This window comes from Eupeodes corollae, chromosome 1, assembly GCF_945859685.1.
Source record: "Eupeodes corollae chromosome 1, idEupCoro1.1, whole genome shotgun sequence".
In the NCBI taxonomy this organism is placed as follows: Eukaryota; Metazoa; Arthropoda; class Insecta; order Diptera; family Syrphidae; genus Eupeodes; species Eupeodes corollae.
In genome coordinates, this window is record NC_079147.1 from 240,738,991 (window position 1) to 240,764,331 (window position 25,341).

At 36.9% G+C, this 25,341-nt stretch overlaps 1 protein-coding gene across 1 annotated transcript in view; it reads left to right on the forward strand.

Annotated features, from left to right (window-relative positions):
• LOC129953636 (protein enabled) overlaps positions 1-25,341 on the forward strand; it is a 184,789-nt gene that overhangs the window by 57,684 nt on the left and 101,764 nt on the right. The window contains exon 2 of the mRNA XM_056066880.1: positions 21,761-21,822. The gene's annotated coding sequence lies outside the window, so the exon portion shown is untranslated. The remainder of the gene's footprint in view (positions 1-21,760; positions 21,823-25,341) is intronic.

Consider the following 25,341-nt stretch of genomic DNA (forward strand, 5'->3'; position numbering starts at 1 on the left):
CAAGATTAGTTATTTATAAACTTAGATGAAACGCTGATGTTATGCCACCTTATAATACTCGGTGTCAACTTCTTGGCATTCAGACCTTAGAAAATCGCCGCAAAATATATTCTATAATGTTCATTAAAGATATTTTATCCTATCATATTGACTGCCCGTTTCTATTGTCTCTTATAAATTTACATGCTCCAACTCGAGTGCTTAGAAATCGTTGTTTATTCCATGAGGTATTTAATGGAGTAAATTATGCTGTTAACGAGTCAATACCTCGCTGTGTCAGAGAAATTAACCAAATATCTGATTTTATTGATTTTAATTTTCATTTGAGTAGGGATGCATTTAAAAATATGCTCAGCTTATTCTTTCTGGTTAATTGACTAAAATTTATGTTAAGACAAATTTTGTATTTCGATAGTCTGTAAGAGTTATTATAATCTCTAATTGATGATAAATAAATGAATAAATAAAACAATAAATAAATAAATAAATAAATAAATAAATATGGGCTTCGCGGCTTACTTTTTAAACGACTTCGAATATTGAAAAAACCTTTTAGTACTGTATTCTAGACAAATTAAACTAGCAATTTATGAAAAAAAAAATAGATTTTTTGAACCCAACACATGGGATGACCCCCTTTAAAGAAATCGGTAAAGTGTATCCAAAGTGAAACATAATCCCTCAGACTATTTAATTGCAAATAAAATGTTTGATGTAGAATATACACAAAATAATGATAGACGATCTAAGTATCTATTGGATACATTTACCTCCTGGCCTAGCCTCATTAAATTGAACAACATTCCAAGTATCTATTAAATCTTCTTCTTTTACATTTTATAATTTTATAAATTTATTTATCTCTCTTTTACTTATTTCATTTATTCAGTTTTATATAGTGCTGAATAAAAATGTATATAATTATTATATTCAAAGTAATTATTGCTTGCATTGCATGATCCAAACATGATGATATGTGGTTCTGGTGAATTGTGTATAAAGTTTTGAGTCCGTAAAGATGCACCTAGTTTTTGTTTTGTTTTAAGTCTTCAAATAACTAGGTTTTGTGTTGCACCTCTACAAAATATTTACATTTATAATATTCAATGAGCAACCAAGCGTTGGTGTTAGTTTCAGATCATGAGTATAATTTACTCGGAGAGGGATGAATCTTATAATAATTGTAATTACTATTAAAAGAAAAGAAGATACAAATGTGCAAACTCATAATCATCGTAATTAAATTACCTTGACTTTCTTCTTTTTTTGAAAATTTTCTTTAAGGAGATGATGTTTGTTGGCGAATTAAGCCGGATTTAAGATAATTATGCTTTCTCAAAATTACGCAAAGACTAAAAATGAATACAGAGGTAAAAAGTTATTATAAACGGTGATTTTTTAAGAGCTTGAGAACTTTTTTAAAAAAAAAAAAAACGCATAAAATTTGCAAAATCTCATCTCATCTTTATTTGAAACGTTAGATTGGTCCATGACATTTACTTTTTGAAGATAATTTCATTTAAATGTTGACCGCGGCTGCGTCTTAGGTGGTCCATTCGGAAAGTCCAATTTTGGGTAACTTTTTCGAGCATTTCGGCCGGAATAGCCCGAATTTCTTCGGAAATGTTGTCTTCCAAAGCTGGAATAGTTGCTGGCTTATTTGTGTAGACTTTAGACTTGACGTAGCCCCACAAAAAAAGTCTAAAGGCGTCAAATCGCATGATCTTATTGGCCAACTTACCGGTCCATTCATTGAGATGAATTGTTCTCCGAAGTTTTCCCTCAAAATGGCCATAGAATCGCGAGCTGTGTGGCATGTAGCGCCATCTTGTTGAAACCACATGTCAACCAAGTTCAGTTCTTCCATTTTTGGCAACAAAAAGTTTGTTAGCATTGAACGATAGCGATCGCCATTCACCGTAACGTTGCGTCCAACAGCATCTTTGAAAAAATACGGTCCAATGATTCCACCAGCGTACAAACCACACCAAACAGTGCATTTTTCGGGATGCATGGGCAGTTCTTGAACGGCTTCTGGTTGCTCTTCACTCCAAATGCGGCAATTTTGCTTATTTACGTAGCCATTCAACCAGAAATGAGCCTCATCGCTGAACAAAATTTGTCGATAAAAAAGCGGATTTTCTGCCAACTTGTCTAGGGCCCATTCACTGAAAATTCGACGTTGTGGCAGATCGTTCGGCTTCAGTTCTTGCACGAGCTGTATTTTATACGGTTTTACACCAAGATCTTTGCGTAAAATCTTCCATGTGGTCGAATAACACAAACCCAATTGCTGCGAACGGCGACGAATCGACATTTCACGGTCTTCAGCAACACTCTCAGAAACAGACGCAATATTCTCTTCTGTACGCACTGTACGCATTCGTGTGGTTGGTTGAAACTTGGTCACAATCGCATTAATTGTTTGCTCACTTGGTCGATTATGTAGACCATAAATCGGACGTAAAGCGCGAAACACATTTCGAACCGAACACTGATTTTGGTAATAAAATTCAATGATTTGCAAGCGTTGCTCGTTAGTAAGTCTAATCATGATGAAATGTGAGAATCTTTCTCTTTGACACCATGTCTGAAATCCCGCGTGATCTGTCAAATACTAATGCATGAAAATCCTAACCTCAAAAAAATCACCCTTTAGTAAGATGGTGGTTATCAATTAAAAGCAGCTGGTTACCTTAACCCGTCTGAAGCTGCGGATTCCTTTATAAAACTGCAGAAAACGTATTAGCTGACCCGGCCACGCTTTGCTGTGACTTACATTTTTTTTTGCCATATTACAATTTTGTAAAGTATTTAAGTGGAACGTTAGGAGAACATCAGACATGGGTAGCACCATGCGTTTTTACATTGAAGACATTTGTAAAAAAAACATGACTTCATAACTGATTTTCTACTAGGTACCGTTACACGTTATTATAATAAAAGCATTTTTTTTTGTAATTTTTTTTTGTGCTACCTTGCCTATTTTACTTAAAACTTAACCTTAAAACTATTAAACAAGTATCAAGTGCCGATTGAAGCCACCAAAACTGGTTCTCCTGCTTCACCCTATCAGTTCGGTCCCGCTCGGACACAGCCCTACTGAACCGAAGGAGCTCCGCTCCACCTTGTGCGCTCGGACACCCGAAACTTCTCCATCTGGGTAGGAGCAACGTTAAACCACACATGACAACCATAAATGATCATCGGCCGTATAAGGGCCATGTAGCAAATTACCTTCACTCTGGTGTCAAGCCGATTGCTAAAAAACAGCCGTTTCGTCAGAGCGAAGGCTCCTCTGGCCTTGGTTAGAGCAGCATTTATATGTCTGTGGAAATATAAATAGGTACTAATCTAACCAGATACCGAAGTATTTTACTCTACTTGTGCTCGCTGATCGCTGCCCATGAAGACCAACGATGACCATCTTGCGCAAATTCTTGCACGTATATCTCGTGGCCCTAGCCAATGGAGTTCGGAACAGAATTGTCTCTGACTTCTTTACATTTATTTTCAGTTTCCAGTCGTCGCAATATCGCTGAATCTTGTCGAAATCACGCTGCAAGAGAATTCTAATAACCTCAACCTTTCGGGCCGTTCTGTACGCAATGAGATCGTCTGCGTACGCAATTGCCTTTGTAAGACTACCTATCAGATCGCTGGTGTAAATGCTGAAGAGAATCGGGGAATTCACCGCTCTCTGTTGAAGACCATTTTTAATTGAGAATGTTGTGGTAGAAGTTACATTGCCACTTTTGACAACAAACTTTCTACCGTTAAGCATATCATAAAGTATATACAACAATGGCTTGCTTATGCCAAGCCTGCTCATTTTTAAATAAAGACCCTCTAACCATACGGTGTCAAAAGCCTTTTCCAATTCATGCATTGTTGTTTTGGATATCAGAAACGAGTTTAGACGAAGCATGAATTGAGTCATGACCCGCCTTGAACCCGAACTCGGAAGAAGACTTATCGACCGAAGATTTGACGGGTTGGAGTTGTCCTTTTCCTTTTTCGGGAGAGGATGAACCACAGCGGTCCTCCAATGCACTGGATAGTATGCATTATTCAGTGCATTGTTGAAGAGTGTGGTGTAAATGTCAATTGCTTCCGTCGGTAAATGTCTCAGTACAACGTTGGATATAGCATCGACACCTGCTGACTTTTTATTTTTTAATGAATTGAAGATGAGCTGAAGCTCAACCTTAGTCACTAACAAGGGACTTGGTCCCGTTTGCTCGGCGATTATGGCATTTGCCAAGGAATCGTCATTGAACCGCATGAAACCGCGGTTCTCAGATGGCCAATGTGTGATATCATTACGGAGGTAAAAGTGATTGAGTAGGGCTCTGTTTTCCAGGTCGTAGTTATGGCGAATGCTAACATTCACCTTGTAAACTTGCTGAAAGCAGCTCCCACCGCCTCCACTTTTTCCTTCGGATCTTCAATTATATAAAAGTCATCGTTGAAGATGGCTTCCTCTGGATCTATTTGCACTGTCATGAGTACGTCCCTGTTCTCTTCGGTTCTTTGGAGTTTCAGACTCGGAAGGTCATTGTCGTTCTTTTTCCTGAATATCTTGTTGATTTTCGGGAACATACTAGGGTCACTCGAATTAACTGACCGGATCTTGCGGTCCCAGTACTTGTTAATTGATAGCCTGTAGTTCTCCTTAATCAACAGATTGACATTTTTTATTGACGATTTCAGTGTCCTAACCTCCAAATCGTGTGGGTCTGTAAGTCGTCTGTAATTGTAATCTTGTGCCTTCGCAGTGCGTCGATAGTCGCGTTTCTTTATGCGTCCATTTGGTCCCGTTTTTTGTACTTTGGTATTGTCTGTTCCATCGTTCGTTTTATTGTTTCGTCCATCTGTTGTAAGTGTTGGTCGATTTCTGTATTTGTCAGGTTTCTGTTGTTTGGTGGGGCTATGTCACTCGAACGAAGTTCTCTCGCTAAGGCGTTGGTGAAACGAGGCCAACGCATCTTACTGTAATTGTAAGAGTGCTTTGCAACGTATTCTTCCAATTCCACGCGTTCGTTCGGAATCTGCATTACAGCAGCCAGTCCGCAGTGCTCACTGTCGTACTCGACTGTCTGTAAGCAGTTTCGAGGGTAATTACCCACTTTGTCTGTAACTGGTCATTATCGTTCTACTTCCATCGTTCGTTTTATTGTTTCGTACATCTGGAAGTTATTTTCGTCAACATCAACATTTTTGGCTGCCAAAATAGCCCGACGACAGAAATTGTCTGGCAGTTTAATGCGTTGCTTATTTGTTTGTATTACATTCACTATGATATGAATTTAATTTATATTTCAGTCTTAGTAACACGTGGCCGGTTTTACTAACATCAACAATTCAAGAAGTACAATTCACTGCTTTAACCTTAACCTTATCCTCAACAACATGTGGTGGTTATGCTATTAAATTGTAGCTCATATGAAACATTTAGAAGTTTCACATAACGCCATCTATTGAATACTTACTCAATCCAGTCCACAGTCTGTTAAAGTCGTTTGGAGCTAACTCAGAATTGTGACTGTCAAATAATAGACAAATAATTCGCATTAAAATATTATTGCGATCATAAATTGCGATGTAAGCTATCCTATCTTTTAATTTGGATCAAACTGCACAAGGTGTACAAATTTGATTAAAATCGGTTAAGTAGTTTAGGCATGATGGTTAGTGCGTTGCACTGTCATGCCAGAGGTCTTGGGTTTAATCCCTGCTGGTGCCCTTTAAAGTTTTTTGTACCGGTACTGCCTCTTGCGAGGAACTGAAAAATTCTTCAAGAGTAATTCTTGTCATGAAAAGTTCTTTCTCAAATTAGCCATTCGGATTTGGCTTAAAAAACTGAAAACATTACTCGCAAACAGGAATGCTTGAGAGTTGTATGTCACTAGGCCTTAGTTATTAACAGACTGTCGCGCCACCTAATTTATTTATTTTTTAGAAATTTAGGAATCAATCTCGTACAAATAACGTGACACGTAAAATTTCAAATTTAAGAAATTATTAAATAAATATCCGGTTCAAAAACAAAATTCTATCGAAATCGATGCAATCATTAACAAAAAATGGAAATGATCGAATTCAAATCTTTGATCTAAATTTGAGGCACCCTTTTCAAATAATCCACAAAAACAAAATCAACCGTTCACAATATCGTAATAATTGTCATATATACTACATTCGTAACGTAACACACACGTCATATCTGTCAAAAGTTTACAAATTTTAATTTATCACGTTCCTCGTCTGTCTCTTATCGCCAATTAAATGCCTTCCCAACTAATTTTGGATATTATATGAAATGAACGGATGTTGAGGGTAGAATTTTAATCAAAACTTAATTTAATTTTGCATCAAAAACAAACAAAATTACAAAAGAACGAAAAAAAAAAACAAAATCGCTTAAGTATTTCACAGCTTGTTATATCTAGAGCAAGGTTATCCCTATACAAATAGGACCATTCTCCATTAGCCACCCATTTTTTCAAATCACAATTTTGTATACCAATTTTCTTGTTGTTGTTGTTGTTTTCCCTGGCTCTTTGTTTCTTGCATTCCTTGAAGCCTATAATTCATTTGTTCCTTTTAATTCCTCCACCAAGCAGCAGATAACACAAATTGACCCACTTATAAAATCACAAATTGTTTGGAGAACAAAAAGAAAAACTTCCCGAAAATGAAACGATGAGGAAAATGAAGCTGCTGGTTGTTGGTGGAGCCCTCATGATGCTGATGATGGAAATGTAGGTCAGATTTCATTTTAGAGAAAAATGCATTTGGGTGGAACCACGGAATCGGCATTTGCTTCAGCATCAGCGGAACCAGATATCTTTTGTATAGGGCTTGAGGAAAAATGTTGTGTAATCATGTGGAAAAGAATATTCGAATCTTTGTGCAAACAAATTTTGGACGTAATTTCCGTTTCTTGACCTTTTTTCATCGCCCCAAACAACAACAACAACGACACCATGAATTTATTTCGATTTTCCAGTTTTCATCAAGCCCATTCGAGTGGAACTCGATACCCGAGAACAATTTGGAAGCAGATTTCCAGCATCGATTTGATTGATTCTGCTGAATGAAGACGTTACGACTATGAAGCTCAATGATACCATAAATGAGGACATTGATTTAATTCAGGGATTCGGGATACAATTCGTCTTCTTCTTCGTATTCGTAGTGTTTGTCAGTTTAATATTATTTCCACCACTGTTGTCATTGTCGCTCTTGGTCATCGTTGCGATGATAGCGACAGCAGGCGGCGGCGGCAGTGTGTAGTGTAGGTACTTCAAGTGTTTCCGGTTTCATGGTGATGTTTGTTTGAACTGAGTTTCCGTTTTATCAATTTCTTTCAATTGATGAGATATGAGTTGAGCTCTGTGTAAGATATTTTATTTTTATTGCGATACACTTCTTCATTGTTTATGTTGGAAGAAATACCTACACATAATGTGTGTGCACGAGTGATGGCAATGCTGGCTGGCCGGCGGAAGAGAGGCAGGCTTCAAGATTCAAGATGTTGTGTACGAGTATATAATTTCATACAAGAGTTTATAGTCTTAATTTTGATTGATCGAATAATTGAATTGCACGCACGTTCGAGTGATGACGAAATTAATTTTTTTCTTATTTAAGTGATGGAGAAAAGGTCGAAGAAATAAATGAAACATAATCAATTGTTGATTGAATTAGATTAATAAGGGAAAGAGTATGAACACTTTTCATTCTTTCTTAAATGTTTAAAACTTTAAACTTAAAGCATTTGTATCACAGTTGAGATTAATGTATTTATAAATCTGTGAGTCTTGGAATTTTTCACTTAATCACTGTGTGGTTTTTTTTAAATGGTTTTGGTAATTTTATAATAATTTATCAAAAATTGTGATTAATGCCTTTTAATATTTGTTTTAATGTTTTATCGTGGTTTGTGGTTTTTCATTGCTTCACTGTAAAATTTCTAAACTTCGAAGATAATAGATACCATTTTAATCAAATTCGTGTACTAAAGACCCCGATTACAAAACCCGATGAATGGACTGCTGATCGCGTCCGACAGAACTTAGTACTTTGTTTTTACTATATAAGGGAATCTGCTGAACAAGAACTGCAGAAATATTGATAACTTGAAATGTGCAGACGTCGTATATCTTTTGATCGTTCAAATGCCAAGGAATCAGAAGTAGGAATGAAACAAATAAATTTAAGTTCTTAATAAACATTTTTTTTTTGTGTTGAAAAAAGAACAAAAAATCGTTGTCAATTTCAAGATATGGTAGTGCGGATAAAGATGCAACATGATATCCCCAAAGTTTTTGGCAAAAACAATAAAATTAAATATTGTGGTTTCATAATCGGCACGATTATTTTCCAAAGGCTTCGGAATTCGAATTTCGGAAATACCGAATTCGGGAAATTACTGATAGTTTCTATTATTTTCCAGAGTGAAGAGTATTTTGTCCTCGGCCGTTTTTAGAGTATTCTCATTGACAAGCTGAGAAAGATAGTTAAACTCAGCAAAAATCTTATCACGCATTACTTTGGGTGTTTTCTGCCCGAATGAAGAAATAACGAAGAATTGTGAGCATTGAAGATGATTTTTAATTAAAACCCGGTGGTGAGAGAATTGCGTTTGGCTCTCGTCTGTACAGCAATGGTTTCGTGGGAGGCACGGGGCTGATCAGACGGGACTCGGACTCGGACTAAGATATCGGGAGGAAAAGTCGCCGGTTAAAAACCACTTAAACCGTTTCCTTTCCTTTCCTTTCTTTTCCTTTCATTTTATTTCCTTTTCCTTCCTTTTCTTTCCCTATCTTTCCTTTCTATTCCTTTTCTTTTTCTTTTCATTTTAATCAAATTTGTTATTAAAAAAGAAATCCACAAGAACGTCATCTAACGGAGGAGGAGAATCTCCTGAACCAATTATCTAACCTAGATATAGAGGATGGAGTTACTTACTTACTAACTAAGGTCCTCAGACATGTTAAGTCCATTGAGAACCCCTTAAAGGGTAGAGGGCTTCTACTACGCCTACGCGCCATCGTGTACGGTTTCCGGAGATATGTTCCAGTTCCCTCCAACTCTTGCCTAGTCTTGGTCGTCCAGGTTTTCTTCTTCTTGTGTGAGCGGATTCCACTGCTCGTAGTCGTAGCCTTGTTCTTGAGCTGATAGAGTTATTCTTTCCAAATTTTCAACACTATAACGAACGCCGCTTTTGATTTGCCGGTCCCTAGCTAGCTGTCTCCAGTTTCGCACGCCAAGTTGGTTGAGGTCCTCTCCCACCTGGGTGAGCTACCTGAGTGGCGGTCTTCCTCTACTGCGGCGTCCCTCGGTATTGGATTTGAAGACCTTCCGGGCTAGAGCGTTGATGTCCTAGGCATCTAAGCCGTTGGACTTTAATTCTGCTAACTAGGTCAGTGTCGCTGTACCACCCGTACAGGTCGTCGTTATATCTTCTCCTCCATTCTCAATCTATGCGTACGGGACCAAAAATCACCCGAAGAATTTTTCTCTCGAAGCATCCTAAGACGCTCTCATCTTTCTTTGATATGGTCCAGGCCTCATTGACCACTAAACCCATCTTCTTCGCTTCCGTCGCAATGCTCAAAAAACGCTCCACTGACATCACGCTTTGATGTTCCAATTATGTCAATATCATCTGCGTAGCCGAGTAATTGGATGGACCTTTGGAAGATTATGCCTCTAGTGTTGACGGTTGAGTTTTGCACAATTCTTTCCAGAACGATGTTGAAGAAGTCGCATAACAGTGCATCGCCTTGTCTAAAACCTTTTTTGACACCAAATGCATCGGTAAGATCTTTTCCGACCTTGATAGAGCAGCGTTCATTCTCCATCGTCATTCTGCACAAACGGATAAGTTTGACAGGGATGCCAAAAATAGACATTGCTCGGTAGAGCTCTTCCCTATAGATGCTGTCATACGCGGCTTTAAAATCGATAAAGAGATGGTGGGTATCGATTTGAAGCTCCTGGGTTTTTTCCAAGATCTGCCGTAGTGTGAATATTTGGTCGATAGTGGACTTTCCTGGTCTGAAGCCACACTGATAAGGACCAATGAGGTTGTTGACGAATGGCTTCAGACGTTCACATAATACGGCAGAGAGGATCTTATACGCAATGTTAAGGAGACTGATGCCTCTGTAGTTGGCGCAGTTTAGAGGGTCTCCTTTCTTATGTATTGGGCACACTACGCTGAGATTCTACTCATAGGGCATGCTTTCTTCCGACCATATTTTGCAGATGAGTTGATGCATGCTCCCTACCAAGTCATCGCCTGCTGCTTTGAATAGTTCGGCAGCGATGCCGTCAGCTCCAGCAGCTTTGTTTGACTTTAGTTTAGATAAAGCTATCTTCACTTCGTCAAGGTCGGTAAGGCGGAATTGTTGATCTGCGTCGTCGTCTAGGTTGAGTGGTTCTATCTCCTTTACAGCGGAGTTCTGTTCGTCATCGCCGTTATAAAACTTGGAAAAGTGGTCTTTCCATATTCTCAACATTGACAACGTAGTAGAACCGCAGGGTTCTTTTCTTGGCTTGTACCCTTGGGAGGTTTTTTTTATCTTTTACGATCTACATCGTGAACTTTAAATTCAATTTGTAAGAGAAGAGACTGTTAAGCCATACCAACTCTCGTCTTAAATGTACGAGACAACGTTCGGAAAAAAAGACAATCAAGCCTCATGAGTTGATGGTGTTAAAGCTATGGAAATGTACAGTCTGGTGTGGTCGACTTTACCAACAGTTAATGAAATTCCTTCGCGAGCCGGCAGAGTGAAGCTTTGTCCTTGATTTATTGTCAACAAAGGTTCAGTTGTCGTTGATCTTTCAAAAGAGAATCACGTTAAACGCCATGAGTGCTAAGTACGCGTCGCGCTTCGAGGTTGTGTTCCTTTGCATCCACCCTAAAGGTCCAAAAATGTCGCAATCAACGGCGATTTTGAAAATATCATTTTTACTGATTTCTATATTGGCATGTTCTGTCCTCTCTCGAGCTTGGTCAACTTCCACCAATAGGCTTGTTCAGCGGGCCGTAAAACATAGAATAAAAGTGTATCTTTGGGGCTTTGGCACTTTGAAATGATAAAAATCTACAAAAAGGCTTTACTGAAATCTGCCAAACGATTGTTCATCACAAAAAATGAAGATTGGATTCTGCAGGAGGACAACGATCTTAAACACCGCAGCAAGCTCTGTACTCAGTGGAAGACTCAATCTGGCATCGCCCGATGCAAACCCTATGAAAATGTGTGGGGTATATTTAACAGAAGCTTCGTGGAACACGCACATACACTTTGAAGCAGTTGTCTTACGAAATTCGTCGGATCTGGAGATCCTTGCCACTAGAATACGCTGTCAAATTAGTAGAAAGCATGCCTCGGAGATGCCAGGCAATTGTCGACGCCCGGTGGTGACTGGACATATTGATCAAATTGCATCATTGTTTGTAATGTGTACAATGTATATATAAATATTAAAGTTCCATAAAATAATTTTGTTTATAAATTAACATGACCACGCTCTTACTTGACATACTGTAAGTCGTCATTTTACTTGTCAAATGTCAAAAAAGAAACAACTTCAAAAGTGGATAGTTGTCCAAATAACGGACTATTCAAAATGAAACTTCTTATTAGAAAACACTTTACATCTTGTCTCCTGTAAGTTCCTTTAAAAACTTTAAGCTTAAAACAGCAGTTCCTATCAACGATAGGAACGATCACAAAATCTTAAACAAAAATAGAAAGTTTGACCCTTATTTAAATTTATTTATTTATCATTTCTTGAAAAAAGCAAGAAATAACACAAACCCACATTCAAAAGTTGCCCAAAACTTCAAGATTACATAAACCATAATCTAACCACACGAGTCCCAATTTAACAACATTAAGCCCCCGCATCAAACAAAAAAAATCCTCTTTTTAATGTAGAACAATCACAATCAAATGAAATGAATAAAAAGAAAATCCCAGCATCTTAAAGATGAAAAAGTACAAAATCCAACAAATACAATCTTTACAAAAACAACCGCATGTACAGAGGCCTTAATTACATGATTACAGTGATCTTAAACGATTCAATTGTCCGATGACAATTATCATCAATTTCTCTCGTTCACGGTTTCACAGTTTACTCGCTCTTGTGATGAGTCCAGCTCAAGTTCCAGTTCCAGCTCCAGATTATGATGATGATTATTCTTCCTCATTTTGAAGTATCTCAAAATTCAGATTTTTCGTATTTAATACTTTGCTTTGGCATCTCGCTCTGGAATCATTGTCATGCATTTTGCTTGATTAGATTAATGGCCAAGAAAAAGATGTTGATGTTCCTGCATCATCATTTATTGGTCACGCCTGTTCTGTGTGGAGCTGGAGCTGAAGCTGATGCAGCTCTGTAATTCCAGGCATGTCTAATCAATCATTGCCGAGGATAGGTCAGAGATCACGTATCAGAGAGAATCGTCGTCGTCGGGTCCGCGTTTGCGTTCGCGTTCTGAAAGAAAAACCAAAGCAAATCAAAGCGTCAGAGTCCCATATATCATCAGATTGATAAGAGAGCGAGAGCCCTTCGATTTCATTTAATTGAATTCAACGTTTTATGTCACAATGCATTTCTTCGTATGATACAAGTATGAATAAAGGGGAAATAAAGGGAAGAAGTGCCTTTTTTAAATATGTTAATTTTATTTTTAAAGATGACCCTGAGGAATAAATACAGTTAAGGTCAAGATTGTAAATAAGTGAAGGTCATGTGTGTGTGTGACGTCTTTTTGTGTTGTTTTTTGAAGAAAAAGAAAGAACAAAAACAAAAGAATTACGAATTAACCAAACGGATTTCCTGCCTTGAAAAAATAAAATAATTGACTTAGGAAGATAATTTAATAAGAAACATAACTGCATTTTGGACACACAAAAATTTAAAAATAGAAATACACCTTTTGGTCGTAAATTCTTGCTGTATTGTTCGCATCAAAGGGTTTTTTGAAGTTTCTTAAAATTATTTCAAGAAATTGAAGTCTAGTTTTTGAAGAAATGAAAACGAAATTATTCAGAACATTGTATTTTACGGTTATTGTACAATTTCAATATTTCTGCAAATCCAGTATGAAATAAGACTGTAATTTTAGTACTGTGACCTTTGATTGTAAATTGAATAACGTTTGTTTTCTCAGACTGTATGTGAATGACTTCTGATATCCAAGGCTGTAATTTAGTAGTTTCTGATATCCCAGACTGTAGTTGATTTGCATCTACTACTTCACATTGTAATTGAGTGACGTCGGCTCTTTCAGACTGTATTTAAATAACGTCCACTACCGTAAACTGTAAATACACTTATTTATATCCCATACTGTACTTAAGTAACGCTCGATATGAAATGAAGTAATGTATGCTATCTCAGACTGTAATTGTATTCGTTTACTGTAACTGAGTGATTTCTGTTATCTCACACTGTAATTGATTGACATCTTCTATCCAAGTTATTCAGTTATGTGTGCTATCTCAGACTGAAATAGATTGAAGCCTGTAATCTTTGACTGTTAAGTGAGGTCTTTTATATCAAAGGGTAATTGAGGTATATATATATCCCGACTGTAATTGAGAAACATCTGCTATCTCAGATTGTAATTGAATAATGTTTAGTATCGCAGACTGTAATTGAGATACACCTACTATTCCACACTGTAATTGAGTTCCATTAACTTTTTAACACTGTAATTGAGTACAGCCTGCTATTTGAGACTGTAATAAATTGATGTTCTCTTTTTTTAACTGAAAATACTCTAATTTATGTATATCTTGAGCTGAGCCCATACTGTAATTAAGTAATGTCCATATATTTTACTGTAATTAAGTGAAATATGTTATCTTCGATTGAAATTGAGTAATATCTGCTATCTCAGACTGTAATAGTTTTTCATGCTGTAATATGGTGACGTCAGCTATGTAAGGCTATAATTAATTGACTTTTTTATATACTGTACTGTAAAGTACTGTGAACTTTGACTGTAAATTGAATAAGGTTTGTTTTCTTAGACTGTATATGAATGACTTCTGATATCCAAGACTGTAATTTAGTAGTTTCGGATATCCCAGGCTGTAGTTTATTTGCATCTACTACTTCACATTGTAATTATGTAACGTCTGCTTTTTCAGACTGTATTTAAATAACGTCCGCTACCGTAAACTGTAAATAAACTTATTTCTATCCCATACTGTACTTAAGTAACGCTCGATATAGAATTGAGTAATGTTTGCTATCTCAGACTGTAATTGTATTCTTATACTGCAACTGAGTGACTTCTGTTATCTCACACTTTAATGTTTTGATATCTTCTATTCAAGACTGTAATTGAGTTATGGGTGCTTTCTCAGACTGAAATAGATTGAAGCCTGTAATCTTTGACTGTAATTAAGTGGGGTCTGTTATCTCAGAGGGAAATTGAGTTATATCTGGTATCCCGACTGTAATTGAGAAACATATGCCATCTTAGACTGTAATTGAATAATGCTTACTATCGCACACTGGTTTTTAAATACACCTGCTATTCCACACTGTTATTGAGTTCCATTAACTATTTAACACTGTAATTGAGTACAGCCTGCTATTTCAGACTGTAATAAAATGATGTTCTCTTTTGTTAACTGAAAATACTCTTATTTATGTATATCTTGAGCAGGGCCAATACTGTAATTAAGTAACGCTCCATACATTTTACTGTAATTAAGTGAAATATGTTATCTTCGACTGCAATTGAGTAATATCTGCTATCTCAGACTGTAATGGTATTTTCATGCTGTAATATGGTGACGTCAGCTATGTAAGGATGTAATTAATTGACTTTTTTATATCAAACTGTATTTAAGTGACACGTACCATCCCAGACTGTAAATGAGTGACCTATGTTAACTTTGAATATACTTAAGTGGCGTCTTTCCCGACTGAAAATCGAAAAACAACTGCTAACTCAGACTGTAATTTAGTAATGTCTGTTATCTAAGGGTGAAGTTAAGCGAAGTCTGTAATCTCAGACAGTAATTAAATGACGTCGGCTTTCTTTAACAGTACATAAATAATTTTGTAGATCTCAGTCTTTTATTAAGTGACGTCTTCCAACCTGAACTGTAACTGAGTGATGACTTCGATCTTTGACTGTAACTGAGTGACATACCACCCTGTAGATAATTGAATTCAGCTATGTCTGACTTTAATTGTGTGACGTGTGAGCTATTTGACTAATTGGGTAAGGTCTGCTATCCCAGATTTTTATTAACTATTTTTGAATGTCATTAAGTGAAGTCTTCTATCTCAGTAATATATCGTGAAATCTTTTTAAAATATTACTATTCCTTAAATGTTTACCAGAAATTTAACTGGAATTAGTTATACTCGTATTATGAAATTTTTTGCATTTCTTTTACCAAACCAATACTTGGCTCGAAAACAAAATCGATAAAAAGATTCTTTTAATGCTAAGAAAACATGTGGGAAGTTATTAATACAATCGATGCATATACATAGATTTATATATAGTGTAGGCATATTCTTATTGTCTAATAAAAATTTGAACGAAACATTTATTGTTGCTACCAAGTTACGCATCATAATATGTAACTATAACCGGAAGCAAAATAAAATATAAAATATGTATAGCCTTTGGCGCAAGAAACCATTCAATCAATCATCAATTGAACGTGATTGGCATTCGAAATCAAAATGTGGGAAAATGAGAGGGGACAAGCGACGCACGACTTGTGTCAGAATTTTATATGATTCTTCTTCTTCTTTTTATTTTTATTTTATTTTAATTTGATTGATATTTCCATAATGCAACGGTTTAATAATTTTGTTGAGCTTTACTGTTGAAACGAGCTATAAAACAAGACTACGAAAATAGCAGTTGCAGGTCTTAACGAACAAATTACGAGTTTTCCAATAGAAACTTGACAACTATGAATTGAATTTGTGAACACACCCTTTCACTAATCATCGAACTGTCATTGTCATTTAATTCAATAAACTCAACATTTTCATCATTGTAAAATATACGAACGGACAACTTCTGTATAAAATAAAATTCTACAGAAATTCGTAGTCAGTATAATTGGAACTTTAAGAACGTTAACTCCAACTTTCGGCCTCTTTTCTCGTCCTAAAAGACAGGAATTTACAAGTTTGGGGGACAAATTTGAGTCCACATATTCGATATGTGATATTGCCGTGTGAGTGAGTCAGTGGGTTAGAAGTATCAAAAATGTCGCTGCCGTTCAAGCGTCCATAACCAAGGATCCTTATCGGTCAATTCCACGCTGAGTTCTCAAGAATTGGGCTCAGACCTTATATGAGCGTGTTTTACGTAAAGATCTTAGTTAACACCCATACAAGATCAACATGACTCAAAAATTAAAACTGATGGATCATTTAAATCGACGCCTACGTACGTTCTTCGGGTGAGCAAGTTGTGAAGTCCTTATTGCAAAATCCTTTATTTCAAGCTTTAATGCTATAATTTGCTCGGACGTCCAAAAGTTTTTTATATACAGGGTTGGGCATAAAAACCTGACACATTTTAAGGACCCCTGGCTCCGCCCTACAGAGACGCGAGATATTCGTGGTTGCGAAAACGAAAAGTAGACGGTTGAAGGTTTCTTTTTTTTAGTTGTTCAGTGTCAACACGGAGAAGTGGACTGGATTTTTCATTACAAATTGTTACATTTCTGTTATTCGTCAATTTTGTAAAAAATACGAATTAAATCGTCGTGATCCGGTCGCGTCGCGAAATACGGTTAGGCTATGGGTTAAAAACATTCGGGAAACGGCCCGGGCTAATAAAAAAAAACCAACCGGTCGTCCGATCACGGTGCGTACACCAGAAAACGTTGATTGAGTTAGGAGTGCTTTACAGAAAAGTCCTCTCCGTTCGGCCGTAAAACATTCTCAAGCGTTGAAAATTTCTCGCCGCTCTTTCAATAGGATGTTGAAAGCAATGCACTTTCATCTATACAAGATTCTTATCACACAAGATTCTTATCACACAAGAACTCTTACCGACCGATTATGCGGCGAGGTTACAGTTTGCTAGGCAAATGACAGAGAAGTTAGCCAGCAAAGAAATTCTACGTGAGTTCCTAATGATTACGGATGAGGCGCATTTTTATTTGAATGAAACCGTTAATAAACAGAACGGTCGATATTACATTCCGAACGCGTAACCGTCTGGTGCGGAGATGCAGAGGGGGGGATAGTTGGCCCCTATTTCTTCAACGAAACCGTGAATACAGAGCGCTATATGTCGAGGTGCTACGGTCGGTTTTGGTACCACAGTTGAAGCGGAGACATAAACTGAATCGTACTTTTTTCCAACAAGATGGTGCCACCTGGCATATCTCACGAGATACGTTGGAATTCCTACGCAAGCACTTCGGCGACTATTTAGTCTCTCGCAGCACCGACTTTCAGTGGCCGCCGCGTTCGCCAGATTTATCCGTCTGTGACTACTTTTTGTGGGGTTATCTGAAGCAACGTGTCTACATCAATAAACCACGCACCTTGGACCAACTTAGGGCGAATATTGAGACTGAAATCGGTAAGCGATATAGCTTGCAAATTTTTCAAAAATTTCGAAATTTCGGCTCGAAAATTGTATTGAACGAAATGGTCATCATTTGAACGATGTGATTTAAAAAAAATTAAGATTAAAAACCTTCAACTGTTTACTTTTATTTGCTTTAAACCCCAAACTCGTAATGTTTTGATGCGGCTGAGCTAGGGGTCCTTAAAATGTGTCAGGTTTTCATGCCCAACCCTTTATCATCCTAAAATCAACTTATTCGCATAGATAGTTCATAAGAATGTTAAATCAAATTTTGCTCTTTAAATCCTTTTGAATCGTTTTGGAGAAAGTAAGATTATTGCACTTAATAATTCAAAGGCATTAATAGATTTTGGTATCAAGCTCTTCTATCCAAAAATACCTTTCGATTGGTATTGGACGATTTACGATCTGATATCCGAATTATCAAATTTTGTAATCAAAAACCGTGTAGAGTTTAAATCTTCGAAAGCTCGATGCTGTCTACTATCAAAAAAGGCTATTCTCTTCCAATGCCACTATTCATGAGCGGTACTTGCATCGAGGAAACTGAACAGCTTTCAGCTCTACGTAAGTGCATCGTAAACCATCGCTTGTGGAATAAGCCCTTATTTGAAGTAGCCAAAAATTGTAGGTACTAAGTGTTTAGGTTTTTTCCGCGAATTGTTGCAAGCATCGATTCTTTTGAGGTAATTTTCGACAACTTTTTGACACATATTGGGCGGTATCTTACCCATAATTTGACAAATGTTGGTTTTAAGTGCTTGAGAGGTTTATCAGCATAAACACACTCTTTCGCGTTGCCCCACAAAAATAAGTACAGCGGTGTCAAATCGCATGATCTTGGTAGCCAGTTGATATCGCCACGACAAGAAATTACTCGGCCAGGAAATGTCTCTTGCAATAAAGCCATGTTCGATCGAGTTGTGTGGCACCGTCTTGTTGAAACCACATAAATCTCCAAGTCATTTTCTTCAATAGGACACAAAAAACAAACGGTTATCATATGACCACAACGCTCCGAATTGACGGTGACAGTTATTACATCGTCGTTTACGAAATAGTAAGGTGCAAATACGCCTAACTTGAAAATTCTGAGGACCCGAAATATGATAAATTTGTAACATACTCACCGAATCAAAATTGTGCTTCGTCGATGAAGAACATATTCGACGTATCTACGACGGCGACGTTGTGAATGGTCAGCTGGCTTCAGTAGTTGTGTGAGCTGAACTTAATATGGATATTAGGTGTAGAAATGAAAATTTGCCATAATGTGCCGTAAGACAGTCTTAATTCCTGACGACGAGGAATAGACACATTCGGGACTTCGGCAACAGTTGCACTTACAGCAGCGATATTTTCAGTGACACGAGCGAAACAATGAAGCTGAGGACTTAAAATATATGTAACCAATCCAGTATCTTCAAATTTCTTCACAATTTTGCCAATTGCTTGCGTAGTTGGACGATTCACATGTTTAGGTCAAATTCAATTAACGGAAGAAGAAGTTTTGGAAGAACTTTGGTCTTTGGATGGCAATAAAAAACATAACAGTGATGAAATTGCTCCTATGTCTAAACTTTTTTTAAAATGTTTGAATTTATCGCTTAGTCTTGGTCAGTTCTTAGATATGTTCGAAGCAGGGTGTCCTTAACTACAGACCGATTTCAAAGCTTCAAACTATTCCAACATTTTGTGAAGCCATTGTCAAAAAAGAAATGTATGAAAATATTAAGCAAGGGATTTCAGACAATCAACACGGGTTTGTAAGTCAACATCAACTACAACTAACTTGTCTCTTTTTTCACACTTATGTACGAAAGGTATTGAACGGGGTCACTAACACCGACTTTTCAAAGGCTTTTGAAAGGGTGCAGCATAACGTGTTATTAAAAAAAACTTGAACACCTTGGTTTTCATTCTTAATTATTGAAATGGTTAAATCAATATTTAACAGATCGTTCACAGTTCGTGAAAATTGGATGTAAAACATCAAAAAGAATTCATAACTTTTCAGGGGTTCCACAAGGAAGCCATCTCGCACCACTTTTATTTGATCTGTTTATAAACTTTTAGACTGTGTAAAATTTTCTGAAAATTTACTGTTTGCTGACGAATTGAAAATTTACAAACGTATCAATTGTCACCTTGATGGCAATCTTTTGCAAGATGACTTCAATTGCATTTTTCAGTGATGTCAAGATAACTGCCTACATCTCAATATCTCCAAGTGTAATCAAATGTCTTATACTAAATCACGCAACACCTTTTTACTTTGAATATAAGGTTAAAAATACAAGCCTTGATAAAGTTTTGGTTTTTAAGGAATTAGGCGTTGTTATCGATATTGAACATTAACTTTTGATGATCACTACGACTACATGATTTCGAAGTCAAATAAAACGCTGGGTTTTCTAATGAGAATTTCAAAGGAATTTACTGATCGGCATACTTTAAAAATGCTTTATATCTCATTGGTGAGATCTTCGTTGGAATATGCTAGTTGCATTTGGTGCCAGTATATGCAGTAAGTATTAAAAGAAAAGAAGCTGTTCAGCGTAAATTCACTAGATATGCTTTACGTAAATTAAACTGGGTAGATAATGTTATCCCTCCTACAACCAGAGGTGCTTACTTTTAGGTTTAAAAATCCTTCAAGTTAGAAGGTAACAGTGTCTTGTTCCTTAAGCCAGAGATGTTATATGTAACTATATACACAATTCATGTTCCTTCAAAACTTGTCAGCGAAAGAAATATCTTTTTTTTAATACCGCCATAGTTTGACAGATATCGAAACTGTAAATGGGCCAATTTTGGACGTACTGTAAAACACAGTGAATTTTTCACTGGCCATACTAAACGAATGTGGTGGAAACCAGACTTTACCAGACCCAATATCTTCCACTACAATGTGAAGACATTCAAAATTAATGTCTACTTACTTACTTAGGTCCTCAAACCTGTTAAGTTCGTTCGGAACCTCTTAAGCGGCTTAATACGCCTAAGTGCCATCATGTACGGTTTCCGGAGATGTGTATCAGCTTCCTCCAACTTTTGCTTAGTGACGCTGATTTCGACTCGACTGTCCTGCGCCAGGTGCTTCTCGGTCTCCAGCTATTCTTCCGGATTCCACTGCAATACAGTCATTACCTTTTCGAAGCGTATGTCCAATCCATTGCCACTAACGCCTTCGTATTATAGAGTTTATAGGTTCCTATGCGGCAGATGATGTCTTGTTCGATTTCGCCTTCGATGAAGACGATACTTCCACGGTATTGGAAGCTTTCCACTTTTTCCATCGGTTGCGAGGAAATATTTATTTAAGAGGAAGGTCGGGTTTCGAATTAATTTTCAGGACCACAACTTCTGCTTCTCTCTTCACACTTGTTGTCATTTGATGGAGATTCATGATCCTATGAGAGAGTAAGCAAATATCGTCTGCGTAATCTAAGTGCTTTAAATAGGATGTCAAAGTCCATTCGATCCCTCCGTAACCTGACAAAGCTGCACGCAGTTCATCGTTTATCACAAAAAAAAAAAACAATATTGGCGACAGAATACAGCCCTGTCTGACTCCGATACGGATTTCAAAACGATATAACAACCTATCATCGTGCACAACGTGACACTTGGATTCATCACATGTTGCTTTAATAATATCAATTAGTTTTTCTGGGAAGCCTCTACTCCGCAAAGCTAACCAGATTACTCCTTGTTAACGCTATCAAAGGCCTTCCCGAAGTCGATGAAGAGCAGGTGTAGTGGTATTGTTCAATAATGATCCGCAGTGTGTTGATATTTTAAATACAGGAGAATGTAGCGTGGAATACTGCTTGTTCGGCATCGAGTGTGGCCTCAAGGTGTTCTCTGATGCGTTCCATTATGACTTTTACTTTTACTTCTTCCACTCATCGATGAAGCTAATACTAATCATTATAAGGGTGTTCATAACCCCTTAAAACCAATTACATAATATATGGAAGCTCTACAAAGAAGACTTAGAAGTTCTTTGTCTTCTTATCAGAGCTCGACAAAGAAAACACGTAAACAGATTTTATATCTTTTTTTTTAATAAAATGTGTTGAATTTAGAGCAATTTACTAATTAATTTTCTCAATTTTTTCTTTTCAGATATTCTTCCAAAAAACTCTCCACATCTCCATTGATAAACCAAAAATAAATCCGTATTCTTGGTAAGTACAACAAACAAAATTTTTGTGTGATCAATTTAAACAAATAAACTTTGTTTTTAAAATAATCCTGAAATCCCATTGCCACCGATGGGAAATCTCCAAACATCCTGTCAATATAAATGTAAAGAACATCCTTTCCTTCACTCACTTAGTCGTGGAGATATTTTTTCCTTTTTTTTTGTATTCATATGGACACATTTTCTCAAGCATAATCCAGCAAAATTCATAACCGCGTGAGTTTTCTTCATCCGTCCCGTCGTCGTCGTCGTTGCCGCTGACTTCGCCTTAGCTTCGTATACTTTATATGAGCGGTTCAAAGACGACGACAACGACAACGGCGAAGACGTCGTCGTGCCTTGTCATCATCAGTATTCAGCATAGCTGTCATTATCTTTAAAGAGTCTTTACCCCGCCCACATGATAATGGTATCCTGGATTTATACACTGTATAGCGGTGCGGGGCGGCGTGCTGCAATGTTTTCTTATCTCAATCCCTTTTAGTTGGTTGTGTCTATTGGGACTTAGACTTACCGCATCTCCCGCAATAAGTTGGCAACATGAGATTTTCTTTTTTCATTCGTTTTTTAAGGAGCATCCCATCACACATCCTGGAGGAGCTGACTATCCATACACTCAACCCCTACTGCTGCGTCGAGCGTTGATGTATCTTTGATCTAGAATAAAAAAAGGAAACAGAAGTCCTTTGTGTCGCGTTCACTCAAGGACGAAAGTTGAAGGATTGTGATGATACCACACAGATATAGGAGAGATGAGAAGAGGGGAGGTGTAAGTTGGTTTTGGAAGGGCTCTATAAGAGAAGGACGAATTCCCGGTAGTAATGAAGATGGAATGGTTGCGACTGAATTCTACTCTTGGTAAAAACTAAAACCATTATCGCAGCAGAGCGTCGTCGATTCGGTCGCATCAAATCTTCTTCTTCTTTTACTTCTACTTCGACGTTGTTGTGTCATCGTCATCGTCGTCGTCGGGAGTCATGTTCATTCGTTTATACGTTGCCGCTCTACTGCTGTTGTGTGTTGAATTTAATGAGATTCTTCTGATGAGTTTTGTTTACTTGAGAAGTTCTTATTTCTTGATCATATAGTTTGGCCTAGTTTAGCGTCTCCGGCTTTGGCTTTGGCTTCAGTCTCTTCTGCTTCGGCCTCAACCATCAAGAGAAGCCTAACAACAACAGCGTTGAGCTTTTTTTTCCCCATAGGTATATGACATCCTCGTACGTATGTAGGTACATTGCACACATGATTTTCCAGAAAATGTTCAGCTTACTTGTTTTATTTATTTGAAAATAAATTAGGGCGATGAGAATATGGAACTTCACAAATACCCCCCTTCCCAACCCCCTTCTACCTTCTATCTGCACAATAATAAAATCTAGGATAAAGAGTGATTAGTGAAAGAGGAACGAATGGAAGGAATAACTTTTGTAATGAACATCGCATGTGGTGAACCTGTGATGAGCCTTAAAAAAGTTTGTCTATCGCATTTGTTGGCAATTTGACAGTTTGTTTTTGTTTAAGTTTCGTTCCGTTGTGTCTTTTATATCAACAACGCTTCTAACATCTTTTTAGTTCAGATTATGTCACGGATAGATGTTTATAATAGAAGTGGAACAGAGACACATTTGAAGAAATGCTATAAAAAAATGTTCATCTTCATGGCAGGATAAATGAATGGCAGTGATTTTATCTTCGGGAAGGAAGATTTGTTCATAAAAGCTATCGACCCTTTTATAGGAAGATGGTGAAAAGAGTCTCAAAAACTTGTGATTTCAACAATTTGGTATTATTTAAATATCCTCTAACTTAAAGCTCATTTTAAGAGTCAATTGTTATCGGTTTTCGTTATCGATAAGCAAATTTTTGTCAAAATATCGTAGTGTCAAAATTGACAGCTCTAATAACAATGTTTATGAAAACTTAATTAATTACTTAGACAAAATAAACGACCAAAAGGGCCACAAGACGAGTTACTAGTCTTAGGAGATTTCAATCTTCCAAACTTGATCTGGACTAAACAGTCCTCTACCAACGAATTCTTGACAATTCAAGGACTTTTCTTTCATGTTGACAAAGCCCAATTTAATGCGATTGCCAACAACTTCAACAAAATATTGGACCTTATGTTCTTCTAGGACACACTCAATGCTGATAAAGCTGTAAATTCAGCCAATACCCTAGAAGTTGAAGAAGACCGACATCACCCAGCATTAGACCTATTTTTTAATTTAAATGTATGTAATGTTCCTAATTGCTCCAAAGAAAATCTTGAATTTAACTTTAAAAAATGCAGACTTTATGAACTTTTCAACCTGTTATGTAATGTTAAGTGGAAGCATTTGTTGAGGAACTGTGACATTAATGCTATGTGCTCTAAACTCTACTGTGTTCTCTTTAACTTTTTTTTATGAGACTACAACATTGAGAAAACCGCGCCATATTTCTAAATCTCCTCCTTGGTTTGACTCTTGCCTAAAAAACTTAAAAAATAAAAGAAACAAGGCCTAGATTAAATATAATAAAACAAAAGCTGTAGTAAGAGAAATACTGAAGGGTATACAAACTGCATGTCTTTCAACAACGAGCTTAGCCATGACTCTGAAAAAAATTTTAAATATGTTTGCAAATTTTTTCAAAGATGCTTTCGAAGTAGCAAACTTCTGTCAACCGCCTGAGTTATTGGCCCTCTCACGAAATTTCCCTCATTTGAATTCAATTAGTCATTGGATCTCTGAAGATGAAATCGTTCGTTAAGCTTCAGAACTTGACGTTTGTTATAGCCCTGGTCCAGATGGTGTACCTTCTTATATTTTGAAAAAATGCGCATTCTATTTATCCAACCCTCTTCATATTCTCTTTAATGAATCGCTCAAATCTTCAATTTTTCCGAAATTTGGAAGACTTCGCACATAACACCGATACATAAAAAGGGTAGACAAAATTAAATACAAAATTATCGTCCCATTGCAAAACTTTCCGTCATCCCTAAGTTATTTGAGTCCATTATTTGTTTAAAGTAAGTTTATAATTTGTGAAAGTCAATATACTCTTGTTCAAAATTAGTCAACAGTTACCAACCTCTTCAATTTCAGTTCTTTTTCTTTAGATTTATTTGAAAAAACGGAAACAAGTTGACTGGGTCTTCACTTACTTCCGTAAGGCCTTTAATAAATGGTGCCATAAAACATTACTTTCCAAACTTAAATCCAAAGGCTTTAAAGATAAATTTGTTAGTTGGGTTTGGTCGTACTTATTTAATAGATCATACAGCGTAGTTTTTAGGCATGAGCGGTCATCATATTTGTATACCAACTCTGGCGTACCACAAGGTAGCCACTTAGGACCTTTACTGTTTATTTTTACGTTAACGACTTACCTTCTATTATAAAAACTCATCTGTTTTAATTTACGATGACGACATTAAAATTTTCAAACGTATTGACTCACTTGAGACTGTTTACTCCTACAAGATGATCTAAATAGTTTTCGCTAATGGTATTTT